Here is a 21,327-nt window from a genome sequence, read left to right as displayed (position 1 = left end):
CCTTGATCTGCCGTCACTGTCTGTTAATCTTACTAAACTCTTGCTTTCTTAGGGGACTTCCTCGTAGAAGACCAAGTTATGTTCAAAAGGAAAGAAGGGAGGTATTTTATTTCAAGAAGGAGTCTGAGGTATAATAAAATCGATCTGCAAAAGAGGTCATATTTTATAATTGTTAAAAACAATAACATGCTTACTTATTTTACCAGCAACCATGAAAACTGAAAGGAATAGTTTTTATGTGTTTGTGTATATGCTGGGGGTGGGGTGGGGGGCGTCTGAAAATTGAACATATAAACTTTTGCTCAGGTTATACCAGAGAAAAAAAAATTTAAATCATATAAGGCAAATCCATAATTTGGCTCTCATTTTTGAAATTAAACTGCCATGAATTTAAACTTGCTGCCATTATGTGATTGCTATTTCAAACTATGACTGACTGGGAGTTCACGGAGACTAGAGCATCATCTTAATCACCTTGTTCCTAAAGTAAAATAAGATAATGTATAACAGATCCTCAAAACATATTTGTTGGGTGAGTAGAGTTTATTATTGCCACCATTATTCTATTTATTGATTTTTTTTACATTACATTCTCTTTTCTTCTATTGGTTATTTATCTTTTTATTATTGTTTTATTTTTATTTGCTTCCCTATCAGGGAAAACAAAACCACCTTGTAAAAAGGTCTTGTGACTACTTAAAAAATCAGATTTCTAGGTGATTCTTTGTAAATTTCTTCTATTTATACTATCTAACCAGACTGAGAATTCCTGAGGATGATGATATGTGTTTCATTTACTGTTGCACTTCCTGCTTCTAGTCCAGTATCAGGCATAGATAGGGAGCTACCCAATAATATAGAATAAAATATAGTCTCCATTTGCTCAATGTTATCATTGAGAAATGATAATCAATAGTATTAACTGTTTTACAGTCTGATATGGCTGAGAGTGTTACCCCAAATTTTATAATGCTTATGAGAAAGACTCTGGATTTTGGGTTAAAATCCTGGCTCTGACACTATAAGCTATGTGACATTGGGGGAGTTAGCAAACCTCTTTTAAGTTTCAGTTTCTTCAATTGCAAAATAAGGATAATAAGAGCACTAATTTGATGGGATAGTTACAAAGATTAAATGAGGTAATGTATGTAAATCTTATACTAATTGCACATTAAATATTAGCTATTGTTTCTACTGTTTTCTTCCTGTAAGATAGAAACAATGAACAGAAAGGATATTACATGTAAATTCATTTAGTACCGGCCCCTGTAATCTTTGCACTTTCTCAGTCTCATGGTAATATTATGACTTTAATAAGAAATATGTATTTCATCTTCATCCCTGTTCCTGGCATAGAGGTCCTAAAACTCTTGGACTGTTGACCAGTGATATAATCAATCATACCTATACAATAAAGCCTTTATAAAAACCCAAAAGGAGGGGGTTCAGAGTGCTTCAGGGTTGGTGCTGAGAGAAAGGTAAACCAGGAGGGGGCATGGATGCCCTGCATTCATTCTTCCATACACTGCCCTATGCATATCTACCATGTGGCTGTTCCTGAGTTATATCTTTTTATAATAAACTGGTAATCTAGTAAATAAAAAGTTTCCCTGAGTTTTGTAAGATTCTTTAGCAAATTAATCAAACTCAAGGAGGGGATTGTGGGATCCTCCAGTTTACAGCCAGTCAGTCAGAAGCATAGGTAGCAACCTTGACTTGTAATTGATATCTGAAGTGGTGGAGGAGGGCTTTCTTGTGGGAGTGAGACCTTAAACTGTGGGATCTGATGCTATCTCCCTGTAGATAGTGTCAGAATTAAGTTAAATTATAGCATGCCCAGCTAGTGTCTGAAGAATCTGGGAATTACTTGGTGTGATGAACACCGTCCCTCCACCCCACTCACATATTTAATGATGAGAGGTGTCAGACATGAAGTATTTAGAGTAGGGTCAAAAGAGTATTGTGGAGAGTAGAGGAAACAGGGATAAGTGTGTTTTTCCTAAACACAGACGTTGATACAATTACAGCAAAATATCCTTAGAAACGTAGTAAATAACTTCATCTCTTTCAACCTCTTTAGAAATATATTATTAATAAGATCAAACAATTTATTGAGCAACTAATATAAACCTGGCATCATGTTAAACATTTTTTGCATATTCTCATAAATTATTACAATATTTTATGAGAATTGAGCTATTATTATGCCAATTTTACAGGTAATGCTGTTTATAATTTCTCATATCTTGTACTTTTCCCACTTATCCTATACCACCTATACATATTTATATAGTTTTCGACGGTTATTTGTTGAACTTTTGTCTCACCATTAATCTGTAAATTCCAAAAGGGTATAGACCACAGCTTTTTTTTTTTTTTTAAATCAGAGTATCCTTAGAACTTTTTACAATTCTTGGCACACAGTATGAATTCCATAAATACGTGTTGAGTTAATGAATGAAATAAGTTAAGAATATATCCAAGTCAACATAGCAATAAAAATGATAGAACAAGGGCTCAAACCCAAATTCTAGAGCCTGTGCTCTTCACCAGTATACTGATTCGCGTACCTAACACCTGTGGCTTCAGGTGTACTTGTACTTTACTTCCCTCTCTGGTAGAGGTACTTTACCTGGTAGGTGGACTTGACTTTCCTCTCTGGCCACTTCTTCTCAGTCTCCTGTGCAGGGCCTTCTTGTATCCTTCTATCACCCTTTTCTCCGTCCTTCTACCATTGATGTTGGCTTTAGTTCCTGTTCATCTTACTCACTAGGACACCTCATCAATATCCGTGGCTTCAGTTACCACCCACTTTTTGATGACTCCCTCATCTGTATCTCTAGCTCTGGCATCTTTTGAGGGATCCCACATATCTAACACCTCTTTTGATACATTTCATATAAGGCTATGTAGAATTGCTCTCCACCTCTGTGAACTGCCTTACACAATCCAGAGACTTCCCTTTTTTCTTACTAAGACTATTTCTTTTTCTACATTCTGAGTACCACTAAGTTCAGCCACTTGTTATTTCTCCCACAGTTTACTATGTTGTTCTTCCTGTGTAGACCTCTAAATTTTCTCCCAGTACCCATTTTTCCCTTCTGGTTTCACAGCTAATTAACGAGTGACTATTTGTCTTAGACTCCCCTGCAGGGTCTGGCTGGCCATGAGCCCAAGTTCAATCCAATAGTCTGTGAGCAGAAATGATGTGTACAAATTCTGAATCATGTCTTCAGGGAGACATCTACTTCCTCTGAGACTCTGTTTCCCACTTTTGCTGAGAAATAATAAAAAATGCATCCATGGCCACTTGTATTTCTACATAACTTTGGAGAGCAGGCTGTCTCCTGCCCTAAACAATCTGCTTTCTTTTAGATTGTTAGCTAAAAAGAAAACCCCTCCTATTTCACGTAGAGCATTGCATTTTAGGGTCTTTCATAGCAGTTTAGATTGTACCCTAAAAACTTCATAAAATTAGTTTACCTAACTTCAGTCTTACTCCAGTCCATTCTCATACTTTTAAATGAATGCACTCTTTCAAAAATGCAAATATATAGTTGGGCCAATCTCCTGTTTGAAATTTAGAAGTGGCATTTACTTTGTTTCCAAATTTTCTAAAATAAGCATATATTGATTTTATAATCATGAGGAAATAAATGAAATAAATCTATTAGTGACTCCCTCAAGCCTTCAAAATAAAGTTCAAGTTGCTTACCAGGGCACCGAAATCCCTTATGGTTTGTCTTCTGTCTATTTCTAGAATCGTAACTTTTACCACAGTCCTACAAGCCTCCAGTCACATGGATCTTTCAGTCCCTGGATGGCAACAGGCTCTTATGCACATCTGTGTCTTTTCATCTTCTGCTCTTTCGGTCTGGATGCCTTTCCATGTTTTTCTGCCAGACAAATGGCTACTCATCCTTCAGGACTTAGGTCTAGACTCAGGTCAAGTACTGTAGCCTCCTAATGCCTTAGTGTCAATTAAATGCCCCTAATCTATCAACAAATCCTGTCTATAACTTTATCAGGAAGATTTCATACTAAAGTCTATTTCCCCACCAGACTTTGTCTATTCTCCCACTAAAAATGTACTCTTATTTAACCAGATTCTATGCCATTCATCTATGTTTCTATGTATGAAAAAAATATATATATATTTTTTGCGGTACGCGGGCCTCTTACTGTTGTGGCCTCTCCCGTTGCGGAGCACAAGCTCCAGACGCGCAGGCTCAGCGGCCATGGCTCACGGGCCCAGCCGCTCCCCGGCATGTGGAATCTTCCTGGACCGGGGCACGAACCCGTGTGCCCTGCATTGGCAGGTGGACTCCCAACCACTGCGCCAGCAGAGAAGCCCGAAAAAAATATTTTTATTTGAATGAAGAGATCACACTTTTTTTTTTTTAAACCATAGGGTCAAATGTGACCTTAGACCCTAACTATTGTAATTTCTACATTTATGCCCACACCAGCTCCTCATAAAGACACAGAGTAGTAGGAATATTTAAATTGAAATGAAAGTTATAATTCCTATGATTAGAATCTGATTAGGAATGTATACTTCTTTCAATGTCAGCTTTCTCCAATGACCTTGAAAACCAGTGCCTTGGAAGAATTTAAGAAGTTACTATGAAATATTATTTTTAATTATTGAAGAGATAATATTTTCATAAGAAATGGGGATTACAAAAAAGTTTGCAGTGTTTTTATATAGCATATAATCAATGAATGCTGAATCAGTAAATGAATGGTTTGGCTTTGGTAAATGTGGAGCTGATCAAACACTGAAAGACTGAATTTACAAATATTCTCAAAAGCCAGTGTTCAGGTCCTCAGAACTAAAATAAATAAAATTTAACAACTTTCCATATTCTTTAGAAACTTCTCAGTTCTTAGATTTCTTTAGTTAAGAGAGGATTTTAAAATATCCCACAAATGGTAAAATGATCGTACTTCTTTAAACGTTCATACCAAAATTTCGTATTTTTCATAATTTATCTGAAGGAACTGATGTTCCATTATTCAGGATTTTTCTGAAATATGATACCTGATAGATTAACATATAACTTCATGTGAATTAAATATAAAACTGTGCTGGTTATGGGCTGATCTTTTAAAATTAAAATTCCTGTTTTCCTAGACCTTTTATCCTTGCCCTGGGCCAGGCTGTATATACAGAAGAGTTCAGTAAAATAAGTTAGTTTTGTATGATTTACATATAGTCATTTGTTAAGGAATTAATATAACCACAATGGTATGTTTTCTGTTGCAAATATATAAGTGTATATTAGTCAAGGGGGAAATGGCATAATCAGAGCCAGCTTCATGGGTGCACAACGTTTACAGTCACAAACAGATAATGTTTAGAAGGTCCTTTGCTTGGTTTAATATTCTGCTAGCCCCTTCTGGAAATTCTTAACCATTTTCGAACAAAGAGGATTTTCATTTTGTATTGGGCCTGATACATTATGCAGCCAGTCTCAGATATAATTTAAGTGATTCTCCCAATTTTGAACAACTTCTTGGGGAATGCGTGGCTAAAATGCCCATTTCTAAGCAGCTACCCATGAACAACAAACCTAGGGTCCTAGCTGTCTGCCAGTCTCTACTCGCCCAGCTTACTTGTCAGGAGCAGCACAAAGGTTAAAAGAGAAAGATTCTCCTAAGTGTCAATCCCTCCCGCTGGCTCAAGAGAACAAAGCTGGCAGGCAAAGTGAATCAGATAGTGTACTGTGCACATCCATGCTTCAGAATAAAGCCGATAGGTCTAATTTCAGCTTTACCAGCCTTGGTAGTGTTCCTTTAAGTTCACTAAGTAGGATATACCTGTAAGCAAGCAGTCTAATGTTTTTGTGATCTTGCTGCTGTGAAAGTATTTAATAATAAGCCTCAGAAGTTGGGAGGTAAGAAGGAAATTTATGATGTCTAATGCCAAGGTGGTGTTCAATGTGTTGAAAGTTGATTAAATTTCCTTTTAACATCCCTTGAAACTGATATTTTGCTGCCGTTTAAATGTTTTCCCTCCAAACTATTTTTTACACCCATGATTTAGAGTGATATACAGCAAAGCAGTGGCTATGAATTGGCCCAAAATGATTCTAGGAGTAATGAGCAGGATTGAAAAGTCTGCTCCTGTTCATTTAAGGAAAGTAAAGCTAACTTTATCCTGCAGCTGCATGCAAGGCAAGGTCAAAGATTTGAGAGTACTCAAATAGTGCCATCCAAATTTGATCGGTTTGAAGTGATAACTAGGGTCCAGAATCCCACAGATTGATAAAAGAAAAAATATATTTAAATAGATTAGGGCATTCTCAGCTTTCAGTTGCAAAATTGTTTGCTATATTCACATGCTTCCATTTTTAAAGTTACATCTGTTTTAATCGAGCTAGTCTAAATTTATAAATTAATAAGGCATATTCAAGTATCTGATTTTTAGAAAGGATTATTGTTTCCATACGCATATCTATCATAGTCAAATGTGGAAGCCAAACCTGAAACCCTATAAATGCTACTGGTGATGCATTTGTTAACATGTATCATGTAGAACTTTACAATTACTATCTGAATGCTCAAATAATACAAAACAGAACACCTCATAAATGGAGTAATGCAGTATCTTCTGTATAGACCATCAACTGTGACCATTACAAAAATTTAGCACTAATTGTGTATATTCTTTTTTCTCCACATCATTCTATTTTTCTCCACATCAATAGGTAAAAAACAGAAATCCAACAAGACTTTCTTATAAAAAGAGGCAGGAATATTAACTACCTATTTTCTTTTGCTTTTGAGTCTAGCCCAATGGTTCTACTTTATTCAACCCAATATCTCCCTTTCATAACAGATATTTTAAAATGCCATTCTACGCAGGAAGCATGGGAAAATAAAAGAGCAAAACATTCTTGTGGACACTAGAATTTAAAAAAAAAAGGATAACTACTAACAAATAAAGTTTATTTATATATAATAATAGAAAGTGGAGAATGATCTTAATTTATGCAGAGATAGCACCCCTCCAAAATAGAGAAGTATGGTATTCTCCTAAAATAATTCTCTATATTAAAAACAGTATGGAATAATATTAAAGAATCACACAAAACGTATAATTTACCTTGAATTCACATCAAGACATGCGGTCAGACTCTAGTACTTGAACAGACCTTGGGAACCCTAGTCTCTAATAGGTGACAGGAAATAGAGGATAGATTGGAATATGAAACAATAATATAAGAAGCAGCTATGGCTGTGTGGTAGACTTCTATGGGCAGTATCAGAATAAGAGTGGAAAACCTCTGGCCACACAAGAATAAGTAAACAAATCCAATATACAATCTTCACAATATTCTTTATCATTGTAAAATAAGTGAATATAACTATGAATATAACTATAAACATGCTTGTAGCCTTTATTAAAGTATCACCCAAATTTCATGTATTCCTGCTATTTAATAATATTCTTATAATACTGTTTAAAGGAGCCTCAATTATTCTTTGTTTCATGTTTACATGTGCCAGCTACAAAGGAAGGATGATACAAATGAAGACTGGTAACTCGATTACCACGAATGTCATTGCCATTGCCATTAATGACATTATTTTCAAGTACAGTGAACAATTCTTGAAAGATTCCAAACTAAACAAAGTAAAATCTTTCATGGATTTTCACTACAGTCACATTTCTGGAAAATTTAGTCTGTGTAAAAACTGATGTCAAATGGTGACAGGTTCTAGGCTCAGATAATTATAAATAATTTTTCCCTTATATGGATTTCTGATGGTATATTCAAAACCTGAGAAAAACATGAGGAAATATACTTTGTTGTGTGACACCATCCTACTCATTGCAAGCCCTGCAGCATCCTGCCCACCCCCCCATAAAAAGCCAGTACTGCCCCTTTGTGACATCATTGAGACAAAATCACCCTTGCAAATGTCCAAAATGTCCCCTAGGGGGAGCTACCACCTCCATCAAGAAAACTAGACTCCCCCATCTGTTTTAAAAAGAATTTTGTGATACTTTCTAGTAGAGCATACTCTCTACTAGAGGTATTTACATTTAGACTAAAATATGATTACCATTTTTCATTTTTTAATTAAAAATTTTTTCCAGATTATCATTTTTATGTTGATTAATCAAGCATTTGTTCACTTATGAAAATCCAACTTTATTACCAATGAATGTACGAAATTTTAAGTTGGAGAAGTTAATACTAACTTACCACTTAAACGACCAGAGGTGTCACAGTAATTGGTTAAACAATATGATTTCAACTTAGAGACCTGGTTCAAGACTCAGGGATGATTTTTACTAGTTGTGTGACCTAGTATGAAAGGCTGACCTAGTACTTAACTTTTATAACCAACCTCTCATCACTTCATCTGGATATAATAATGGTAGCTTACATTGTTAGGTTTTATAAAGGCAAAGTCGATTTTTAAAAACATACTTAACAATTAAATATATATTAGCTAATTGTTATTGTTATAAAAGCAGTTTTAGATTTTCATTATATTTCTTGTTTTTTGTTTATTTATGAAACAAATACCTGAGGATATTAAACTGCATTAAAAGCTGTGGGCACTGTCAAAGTAGGTAATTCAAAAAAAGAGGTAAAATTTGCATTATAATAAAAGTGATAAGAAAATGTGTCAGATAGAAATATTTCTTTTCCGGGACCTCCCTAGTGGCGCAGTGATTAAGAATCTGCCTGCCAATGCAGGGGACACAGGTTTGAGCCCTGGTCCAGGAAGATCCCACATGCCGCAGAGCAACTAAGCCCGTGTGCTACAACTACTGAGCCTGCGCTCTGGAACCCACGAGCCACAGCTACTGAAGCCCGTGTGTCACAACTACTGAAGCCCATGCACCTAAGCTGCACAAGAAGAGAAGCCACTGCAATGAGAAGCCTGAGCTCTGCAACGAAGAGTAGTACCCACTAACTGCAACTAGAGAAAGCCCACGTGCAGCAGCAAAGACCCAATGCAGCCAAAAATAAATAAAATTTAAAAAAATAGAAGTAATTTTTTTCTAATTGTTACACATTTTATATAGCAAAGTCTTTTCCTTTTCTTTCAGTGTCATGATTTTACTGTTGCCAATATTGGTTGAGGGGTGTCACAGCCAAACTCTGCTTTAGTCCCTACACCAAGTAGTGATTGTACTAACAGTCATGGGTCACATGCTTTTTGAGAATAGGCAAGGACCTTAGCTTCCCCAGAGCCTAGCTAGTATTTTTAAACATTTTTTGAGTTAGACTGAACACATTTTTTTTTCCCTCTGCTTTAAAACTCTCAAGCACCTAAACCAAACTTATCAACTAAAACTATAAATATTCCCAGAATAAATATGCGGCACACATATGAAGTGTGAATCTATGCTAGTTTTCCGTTTAACCGAGAGGACCTGACAACTTCTTTCACAATATAGAGTTATTTGGAGGGTGGGAATGAAAAAATGAAATATATTTCGCCAGGCAGAGCTGTGACTTAAAATGAAGTCTTCTTTTTCCCAGTCCCCTCTTCCGCCCTTAATTCACCACAAAGCTGTTGAGCTTCAAGTTCTTAGATATTTAAATCTTATGGATTGGTAATATGATTAGCAGTGTATTCTTTTTATTATTATTATTTTATTTATTTATTTATTTATTTATTTATTTATTTTTGCGATGTGCGGGCCTCTCACTGCTGTGGCCTCTCCCGTTGCAGAGCACAGGCTCCGGACGTGCAGGCCCAGTGGCTATGGCTCACGGGCCCAGCCGCTCCGCGGCATGTGGGATCTTCCCGGACCGGGGCACGAACCCGTGTCCCCTGCATCGGCAGGCGGACTCTCAAAAACTGGGCCACCAGGGAAGCCCAGCAGTGTATTCTTTTTAACAAAATTTATTACAATAACATTTGAGCGTTGTGCCAGGGCCATTCGTCTCTACAACTATATGTATTTACAAACCCCATTCTTTTGATGTTCCCATAACCCCTCATAACCCCACCATTTTATATGATTAATGGTTACACTGGGAACAAATTAACTGGTTTGGCCTGAATGTTAATTTTGAAACAAATCTGTTTTTACATAGATGGATCTCTTGGCACGTTTGAGATTCTACTATGCCATGGGGTTACTGAAAGAATCCTGTGGATGGATTTATTAGTCTCTCTTTTTGACCAAGTAAAACATCTGTTGGATCAGGTGGCAGCTTTGTGCCCCCCTCTGCCACTCCAGCCCCTCTCACTGCACCCTTGTGAAGGGTAGGAGCACCAGTCCCTGACTTTCTCAGCCTTTTTCTCAACCTTTGCTCTCCTACCCTGACCCCCCAGGCCCTATATTCCTAATCCTGCTTTACTTTTTTTTCATAACATTTTTACCACGTGGAAACATGTATTAACTTATTTATCTCTTTCCTGTCTGTCTCTTCAATAGAAAATAAGCTCCTCAGAGACCGAGGCTTTGTTTTGGTCACTGCTCTAACCTGTGCCCAGGAAATACAATACAGTAAATATTCGTTGAAGGAATGAACAAAGCAAAGGTTTTCTTGATCTATATTAATGTAATCGATTTAGAAATTCTATTGTTGTTGTCTCAAGCGGTCCAGTCTAAAATTATACTTAGAGAATAGTAGATCAAATTAGAGATTAACTGAGGAGCAGAATCAAGATGTTATTTAATCCTAAATGGAAATCTGGGAACCGAGTAATCTTAGGAGTCTAATTGAGGATAATCTTTAAAAGCTTTCGGTATACTCTTTCTGTATCCTAGAGAATGAAGACCTGAAACCCTTGAAAAATGACACATTCACATTTGTATTTCCATCAGACAGCTTTCTTAAATAGTAATGTTGACCCTATTTATGACCAAAGACACCCCTTCACACCTAGCTACCTCTCACCTGGGTAAGTTGGTATAGCTAAGAATCAGTCTGCCATTTCCAGAACAGCTAAGGAAGTAAGGAAAACAATAAGATCGTTGTTTTCCTCACTTAGTAGTTTGGTGATCAATTTATACTCCCAAATCATTAAAGATTATCAGAGAAAAAAAGTGAATCATGAATACTACCTCCTACGGGGTACAATTGGGAAGCTAATAAATGAGCAGAGAACAGAAGTCATGTATCCCAAGACATACCTTACCAATTGCAACTTACATGGTCAAAATCAACTGATGCATTTTGTAAGGTAGCCAGGTTTTCCCAGGAGGTCTGGAGACTTACAATTGTATAAGCATTCGTATAATTTACACAGATTTGCATACCATGCTCAAAACTCCTCTTACATTCACATATGTAAAATACAGTATCAAATAAAATCTGACAGTAGTTGCAGTCAGGTCAAATATTCAGGAAGTCTAGAAGAGGGAAGGTTCGGAATGGTCAGTGGACAGTGGACCAGCTTCCTGAACTCCTTCCTTACATGAGGGACAGTTTCAGAGTAAACCAGAGAGCACAGCTAGAAAGAAAGAGGATCAGAATTAATAATGCTCTTGAAAAGAGTTAGTCTGCTAGTGCCAGTATATGGAACACTGATAGGTTTGAGGCACCATACTAGGTCCCCTAAGGATTGTTTGTTGAGATCGTAGATGGTACCGAAGTAGAATTCTGTTTCCACATGGAGTGTCAGTGCCAGAATCTTTATACAAATGAACTGCTTATTATTTTTCCACCATTGCCTTCTCCCCTTCCAAATAATACCAACATATACACTTAATTCAGAAAAGCAAGCTTTGGCTTAAAGTTCTTATTAAAGCTTAGAAAAAAATTACTAGTATATAATTCTGAGGTTCATAATTTCCCTTTAAATAAACTATGGGTTAATGTGTAAAACCCCTGTGGATTTTTCCCTTTGTTTAAATAATATCCTGTAATTCAAGCCAATATACTTTACAATAGCATGTTAAAAGCAAATAGGAAAGCAGTTTAGCTCTAAATTAAGGTTCCTCCATTAGTGTTTCTACACACTCTGGATATTTTCTGATACAAAGCTTTGGTCTCTCGTTTCATGATGTTATTCTGCACTAGTAAAGTAAGTAACCACAGCTTCATAATGCTAAGCACTCCAGTGGGAAACACAACAGAGTGCATAAACCAAAGTATTCATTTCATGAGGTTTTATTAAAAGCCTTCACCTCTAAATTGAGCTGTCATACACTGTTGGGAAACTTTTTACCACAGTTTATTTTAACTATGTAAAACATTAAAGGAATGGAATTTCTTCCGCTTTTCATATAACGGACATGACCTCTCTTGCACACTGTAAGCAATCTATACAGCATTTAATCAAATTGGCTGGAGAGTAAAATCAGGCCATATGTTTTCCCATTTTCCCGAGTTTTCAGAAATGACCCCAAACTCGTTAACATGCTGTAGATTGTCATGTATAGCCAGCAAGTTCTTTGGCATTCTTAAAGAGAACCTATACTGCATGATTAAAAGATATCCTTCAGATGAGAAGGACATTGGGTAATTTATAAATCATTTGTTTGTGACACAGCTTTATACAGCATTTCAAGGAACTGCATTAACTGCTTTTGCAGTTTCCTCAAATGTTGCTTTCAGCTGACAGTGTCATAGGTCATTACCGATTTTTTCCTTATGTAAGCAATACTAACTTTCTATTAAAAATACTAATTTCCACCCTACTACAGTGTCTTCTGAAGTAGGGTGTATATTAAAAAAAGTCAAGTTGCTTTGAAATATTAAAGGAATATATTTAACTGAAGTGTTTTCAGACAGGTTGTTTTTCTGTATTCCTGATGACAGAAAGATTTTAGCCTACAAAGCCAATAGTAAATTTTATTAAAGTCATTATTTTCCTGTTACAGGCCTCATGCTTTAAATAAACTACAGCTGACAATGCTGTCTTACATACTGTCATACTGTAAAATGTCCCCTCTTTATTACGGCAGGGACAACTCACTTAGAACATTGAAAGTGTTTTCGCATTGGAGCTGCTCATTTGCAGAGCTGGCCTATGGCTGTGTTTAAAGAATGTGGTTGATACTTTTTTTCCTCTAAATATTCTAGGGAAAAATATAAACTTGCCAACACAACATTTTTTAGATAAAGATGAATGTCCCCTCTCCATAGATAAAATGTATCTCAATCTTTCCAGATTAATGTGCTCTGACTACTTAGGACATTATTTTTCCCATTGGCCCGTTGTGTGTAAGAGCAAATCACTTGACATGGATATGAAATGTTTTCTTTCAGGGATTTTTTTTTTTTTTTTTTTTTTTTTTTTTTGCGGTACGCGGGCCTCTCACTGCTGTGGCCTCTCCCATTGCGGAGCACAGGCTCCAGACGCGCAGGCTCAGCGGCCATGGCTCACGGGCCCAGCCGCTCCGCGGCATGTGGGATCCCCCCAGACCAGGGCACGAACCCGTGTCCCCTGCATCGGCAGGCGGACTCCCAACCACTGCGCCACCAGGGAAGCCCTCTTTCAGGGATTTTTACTTTCTCCCAAATTACATTCTTTAATGAATGACCCATCCTCTCTGCGTTGTCTTCTTGGTCAACATAATCTTGATTATAGGAATGTCTAATGGTTAGAAACTGAATAATCAGCAGAAAACATTTTTTATGAAAATCAGAAAGAATATGTTTATTATTTTGGAACCGCGGTATATCATTCCAAGCGGTACCCATTTAACTCCCTGTATAATACACATTTTGTTCCACTATCCTTTAACGTATATTGCATAATTTTTAAATAGATTTTTCTTTTCTTTTCCACATGCACCCAAGCCCCTACTTACCCATGTATACTACTATGAAGAGAACAGAAACAATCAGAAGAAAAAATGCAACAACTTGCCTTTATAGTTGAAGTGAGATGTGATCAACATCACTCAACCCACTCTTATTTCCCGAACTCTCTTCCTATTTTAAGATATTTCTATGAAGTACATCTATGCTGTTCAAGCCTATCAAAGCCATGTGAAACTTTAAAGTCTTCAAACTGATGGTCAGAATTGTTAGACTAATCTTTCTTCCCTTTGGAGAAAAGAGCAGAGCAGGAGAGACCAGATGCATAGTTAACTCTGCATAGATATGGTTGTTCCTCTCCTCTGCCCTCACAATCGGGCATCGTTTCATTTTAGCTCATGCTACACTCAGACCCAGAGGAAAAATGAGAAGATGTGTGTAAACCCTTGTCCTAGAGTAATAAAGACTTGATCAATGGCAAGTCTTTGATTTCAAATCCAGTTCTCTCCTGTTCGATCTTCAGACAGTAATCTTTGCTGCTGGTGTGTGCCTACATTCAGATCTTGTTGGTATCTATTTCTGTGGCCTTTTAGACCAAGTGAAATAGAATGGGGAACATAAAATGCTCTCCCGTGGAAAGGTGAAATAATTTATTTCAAAAATAGACTGTAAATGAATAGCTTATAAGTGTCATCCTTATAAAAGAAGAAATATTCTTTAATTAACAAACATTTGCAATTTTTTTCCTGGTTTATTTCTTTAGTATCATACTGCATCTAAGCTATGTTTACATATTTTGTATTTAAATCACTTTCATTCCCCACCACAAACACACACACACATACACATATAATACAACCCATGATCCAGTCAATAACTATGACAACTCTCCCTGAATTTTCCCCACATCGCTTATACACAGTTTAGAATCCCAGCTAAACCACAATCACTGGAGTTCCTATACCACATGGTGTGAACCTAGATGGTATCAAAATGCCTGATTTGTGATGTGTGTGTTACTGTTCACTTAAAAGTGTTTTCACTACCTTTTCTTATCAATGGAAAACTTTCAAGATATTTAAAAGCAATGCCTTTAAACCTTCTGGCTGCAATAAAGCAAAAATGGCAGGTGGCTATATGAAAGAGATAGAATACATTTAAAGGAAATCACTTTATACACTTTCTACTGGGAAGAATTTGTTTTGAGATGATGTGGGATTCTTTCCATCTAACCAGTGAGAACATTAGCTGCTTTATAGAGCAATGTTGTTATTTTTAAGAAAGATGGAAAAATGAAACATTAGAAAACCTTCCTTGCAATAAGAAGAGATGAGTTCAGCAACAATACATAGAGAGGCCAGAAGGCTAAAGTTAAAACCACAAATTACTTAAATAGAAAAGATTAAAATGCTTTACCATTAGGCAACCTTTTTGAGGAGCAGAGGAGAGGGAACCTAATGCTTATGAAGCATGCTTTCTGACTAATTAAGGAGAAGGAGAAAAACAGATTGTGCTCTCTGCTCCTCTGAACAGGTTATCTAATGTGACTAATGCATACTTGTTAAAGGCACAGGGAGATGGTACTTTGGCATTCAGAGAAAAAAAAGGTGAGTATTCGCAATATAAGTCACTGAGACAAGTCTCTAAAACCTGTTTCGGTGAAAAGTTAGGTTCAGAATACAACTAAATAAATAATACAACTAGCCTCCCTTTCCATTTTGCTTCCTTTATAGACAGTAACTAGAGGGCTTCCTTTCTTCCAATCACTCTTGCATTCAGTGGCAGCTGGGAAACCTCTATGTGGCATCAAGTTGAAGCCTTTACAATTGTTCCCATTAAAGGTAAAAAGAAAAAAATCCCCCAATTTATCACTCTCTAAAACAGTAATTTCTTATATTTAAGACTGTGGTCATAATTGCCATGTAAGTATGATAGTCGGACTGATAATTTAGAAAGGAATGATTGATTCTCAGCATGGACGTTAAGCTTGTGTCTATGAGAGACAGTAAACACTTGTACTGAAAAATGGTTGATCCACTGTCACTATGTCACAGATTCTTAGCATTTTAAAGCTGGAGAGGAAGACTTCCCATTATACCTATGAAGAATTGAAGCCCTGACTGGAAGAATGACTTTTTTCACAGTGTTTGGTGCCCATCAGCAGGGGAATAGATGGGGAAAGTTTCTTGACATATTTGAATCTCCACTAGGGACTCTGAAGTTGTAGGAATTAATCCATTCTACAATACGATTGTTGTTTCAACCTAAGTGCATCCTAAAAGTGAGGAAATATATGTGATCCCAGAGACAGAAGAGGAAGAATGGAAATTTTCAGATATTTTTAAGCAGAAAGGATATTGAAGACTGGTGTCTGGGAGTCAAGGTAATCTCCTGCTTGGATTTTTTTTTTTTTTTAATTCCAGAATGGTACACAGAGACAGAAATAGAAGCTCCCCTCATACCTGTTTCTGGCTATATTATGTCTAGTTATCATCTTTCATCATTGTTAGCTTTCCTTGGTCCTGGGAAACAATTAATCAGTGTTAATTTCTAATTGTGTACTCCTCTTTCACTTATCCTTCTGATACCTTTGGGAGCTGAGAGAAGAACATGGAATTGGATTGGCTGTACAGCTATTTGGTTAATTGGTAGAAAATATTCATTAAAAGAGCAATGAAATAAGATAAAAATGTTGATTCAGTGTTTATAGACATAGCTAATTTGCAAATCATATTGAAATAATTTGTCATACAAGGCCAGTAAATATTACTTACTGAGTTATCTAGAAGTATAGTATATACTATATGTATACATGTGTATATATAAAATACATAAATATTTACATTATATATTTATAAGTAATATAAGTAGTACTCACTGAGTTATACAGAGGTATAAAAAGTCTAAAAGAAAATATATAAACCAGTTTTACACTGATCATGGGAAATAATCTTTTGACTTATAAGTAAGAAGGTTCCATTTTGAAATAAAGAATAACAGTATTCAGGGCCAGGGCCCATTTGTACTCTGTACCCATCCTTTCATACCTTGTTCTGAATACTTAAGACCCTGGAACTTCCTGCCCAGATGGTCCTAATTCTGCTTCTAAGGACTGCAAATCCCATTCCCCGGGCCCAGCCTTTCAAGGGCAGACTCATTCCTTGTTTAGGCACCTCTAAACCTGAGAAGCATCTAAAGAGTTACTGCCTGCAGAGGATATGCACAGAGGTTGATGTAGGTTGGCCTTAAACACATGTGCATGAAACTCCTCGTGGTATAAGACAAAGTCCAGGGTTGGAAGAGACAGGGGGTGGGAGATGGGGAGTGGTAGAAAACAACTGGGCAGAGTCGAAGGTCTGAGAGTTGGTCCTCCTCACTCAGCCATCACATTCCTGTAATAAATTCTGACAGCCTTGATGATTCTACTTTTAAACCTGGGCTTTCAGATTTTTATGGGGGTTAATTTTTCAAGATAGGTGATTATAACACAGTGTATTTAGGAGTTTATTAGGTTTATATAAAATTTTATTATAGATAAATAATACGTGGGCTTCACAAATATTAAGAATAGGCTGGTAATAAGTTGAGAATTCTTTATTTTACTCAAGAACATAAAAACTTCCCTCTTAATAGTTTTGGACATAATAGATGCACTTTAAAATTTCACATCGACTTGGAGGAGGACAAGGAAGGAACCTCTCAGAGTATAGAATAGGACCTATTTCTATCAGCAGATTTAAGAACCTCATAACAATGCATGGGCATTAAATAGAATATGCAGAAAAGTCTTGCTTCTGTAGTGGGAATTAATAAGACCCAGACTAGCATTGCTTCTGCTCTGCCAAAAATATCTTAAAAGCCAGACACAACGATATCAAGACATTTCTAAATAACTATACTTTTTTAAAAAGCTCAAAAATATTTACAGGGATAGGAAATATTCAGCATTCAAAAATGTAAAATTCATCATGTGTAGTATCCAACCAAAAATTACCAGGCACGCAAAAAACAAACAAACAAACAAAAAAAGACCCAAGAAAATATGACACATTAGAAAGAGTAAAACCAATCATTTGTAACTGATCCAGAACTGACATAAATGTTAGAATTAGTAGACAAGGACAAGAACATTAAAAGCACTACTATAGCTGTATTCTTCATGTTAAAAAAGTGGAGATAGGGAAATCAAGCTTCTAGAGATGAAAACTGTTTGAGATGAAAATTAAACTGGATGGAGTTAATAGCAGATTGAAAATTGCAGGAAAAAAAAAAAAAACATTAGTGAGCCAGAAGACATAGCAACAGAAACCTTTCCATACTGAAACAAAAAAGAAACTCCAGTTTGAGAAAATGAATAGATATCAATGAGTTGAGTGGCAATTTCAAGCAGCCTATTGTATATGTATTTGAGTTCCCAAAAGGAGAAAGAAAAGAAAGTATTTTAAGAAATAGTGCACAATAATTTTTCAAATTTTATTAAAACTATAAACCTACAGATGTAGGAGGCTCAGTGGACCTCAAGAACAAGAAAGGTAAAGAGAAGTACACAAAAAACATCAAAATCAAATTTCTCAAAACTAGTAATAAAGAGGAAATCTTAAAACATACAGAAGAAAAAGGACATGTTATGTACAGAAAAGCAAAGATAAAGACAGAAGTTTCTCACCAGAAACGATACAAGTTAGAAGAGTGGAAAAACATCTTTGAATTACTAAAATTTCTCTTTGAAGTACAAAACAACTCCCAAACCCCATTAACCTAGAATTCTATACCTAACAAACATATGTCTCAAAAATAAAGTCAAAACAAAGACTTTTGTAGACATAAAAATAGCAGAAAGAATTTATTCACCAGCAGGTCCACAAAAGAAGAAATCTCAAAGTCTCTCAGGTGAAGGGAGATAAAATGTGATGGGAATGTGGATCTAGACAAATAAATGAGGAGCATCAAAAATGGTAACTACAGGGCTTTCCTGGTGGCACAATGGTTGGGAGTCCACCTGCCAATGCAGGGGACACGGGTTCGTGCCCCGGTCCGGGAAGATCCCACGTGTCACGGAGCAGCCGGGCCCGTGAGCCACGGCCACTGAGCCTGTGCATCCGGAGCCAAAAAAAAAAAAAAAAAAAAAAAAGGTAACTACATAAGTAAATATATGCAATTTTCTTCTTACTGTTTAAATCTTTTAAAAAGATAATTTACTAAACAGTGGTAAATAACTCACTTTTAAATAGTCATTGAAAAGAAAGCAAGAGGGAATTAGAAGGTATTTTAAATGAAATGAAAATGAAAACACCACATATCAAAATTTGTGAGATTCCTTTAAAGCAGTATTAAAGGGAAATTTACAGTTGGAAATGCCTACATTAAAAAAGATCTCATTTCAAAATCTCACTTCTGACTTAAGAAACTAAAAAAACCAAAACAAAACAAAACCCAAAGTAAGCAGAAAAGTATAAATAAACCCAATGTAACCAAAGAAAAATATAAAAATCAAGATGGAAGACAATGAAATAGAAAAGAGAAAAACAATAGAGAAAAATCAATTAAACCAGAGCTGATGTTTCAAGAAGATCAAAAATATTTATAACCTATAGCCAGACTGACCATGAATAAAAGAATTAATAATATCAGGGATGAAAAAGATGATATCAATGGAGATTATACACAGATTAAATGGATAATAAGGGAGTATTTTGAACAACATTATACCAACAAATTTGACAACATATAAAATGGACAATTCCTTGAACAATACTGTCAAATCTTACTCTAGAAAAAATAAATATAACAAAAACTATGCATCTTTTAAAAACTGGAAATTATATTTAAAACTTTACCACAAAGAAAACGCCAGGCCCAGACGGCTTCACTGCTGACTTCTACCTAACACTTCAGGAAGAACTAATATCAATTTCACATACAATTTTTCATAATATTGAAGGGGAAGGAATGCATTGAACTCCGTCTATGAAATCAGCATTATCCTAATAAAATACAAAAAAAAAAATTTCAAAAAAGTACAAAACAACATCCTTCATGATCATGGATGTGAATATTCTAAATAAAAATTTAGCAAACCCAATTCAACATTATTTAAGAACAGATTGCCATCTCAATAGATGCAGAAAAAGCATTAGACAACCTGCAACATTCATTTCTGATAAAAACTCTCAGCAAACTAGGAATAGAAGGTACTTCCTCACTTGATAAACATCATCTACAGAAAACTCCCAGCTAACAGCAGCTTAATGGTGAAAGACTGAAGGCATTTTCCCTAAGATCAGCAGCATGACCTCGATGTTCACTCTTACCACTTTTATTCAACTTTGAAAGGGAATTTCTACCCTATACTTTAAGTGAACTCACAAAAATGTAAGAAACCCAGATTAGAATGGAAGAGGTAACACTCCTTATTCATAGACAACATGATCTTCTACTTAGAAATCTGATAAAATCTACCAAAATGTTAATAAACTACTAAGACAGTTTAGAAAGGTTGCAGGACACAAGACTGACATACAATAATCAATAGTATTTCTATATACTAGCCACAATTAAAAATAAAAAAAATTAAATTACCATTTATAGTAGCTAAAAAGTGAAATACTTAGGAGTAAACCTGACAAAATTATGTACAAGACCTGAACACTGGAAAATTATAAAACAGTACTGAAAGAAATTCAGAAGAATTAAATAATTGGAAAGATGTATCATATTCATAGGTCAGGAGAGCTAATGTTGTTAAGATGTGAATTTGGGTGAAATTGATCTGTTGAATTCACACCCAGTCAAAATCCTACCAAGCCCATTGCAACAAAAAGAATAAAATACCTAAGAATAAAAATACCTAAGGAGGCAAAAGACCTGTACTCAGAAAACTATACTAATGAAAGAAACCAAAGATGATACAAACAGATGGGGAGATATACCATGTTCTTGGATTGGAAGAATCAATATAGTCATTGTGAAAATGACTATACTACCCAAAGCAATCTACAGATTCAATGTAATCCTTATCAAACTACCAATGGCATTTTTCACAGAACTAGAACAAAAAATTTCACAATTTGTTTGGAAACACAAAAGACCCCAAATAGCCAAAGCAACCTTAAGAAAGAAAAATGGAGCTGGAGGAATCACGGTCCCTGACTTCAAACTATACTACAAAGCTACTGTAATCAAGACAGTATTGTACTGGTACAAAGACAGAAATATAGATCAATGGAACAGGATAGAAAGCCCAGAGATAAACCCATGCACCAGGGAGGGGGAAGGGTAAGCTGGGACGAAGTGAGAGAGTGGCATGGACATATATACACTACCAAATGTAAAATAGATAGCTAGTGGGAAGCAGCTGCATAGCACAGAGAGATCAGCTCGGTGCTTTGTGACCACCTAGAGGGGTGGGATAGGGAGGGTGGGAGGGAGACACAAGAGGGAGGAGATATGGGGATATATGTATATGTATATGATTCACTTTGTTAAAAAGCAGAAACTAACACACGATTGTAAAGCAATTATACTCCAATAAAGATGTTAAAAACAAACAAACAAAACCCCATGCATCTATGGTCACCTAATCTATGACAAAGGAGGCAAGAATACACAATGGAGAAAAGACAGCCTCTTCAAT

This window comes from Lipotes vexillifer, unplaced genomic scaffold (assembly GCF_000442215.2).
Source record: "Lipotes vexillifer unplaced genomic scaffold, Lipotes_vexillifer_v1.1 scaffold911, whole genome shotgun sequence".
Taxonomy (NCBI): Eukaryota; Metazoa; Chordata; class Mammalia; order Artiodactyla; family Lipotidae; genus Lipotes; species Lipotes vexillifer.
Note: the sequence above shows the minus strand (reverse complement) of the source record.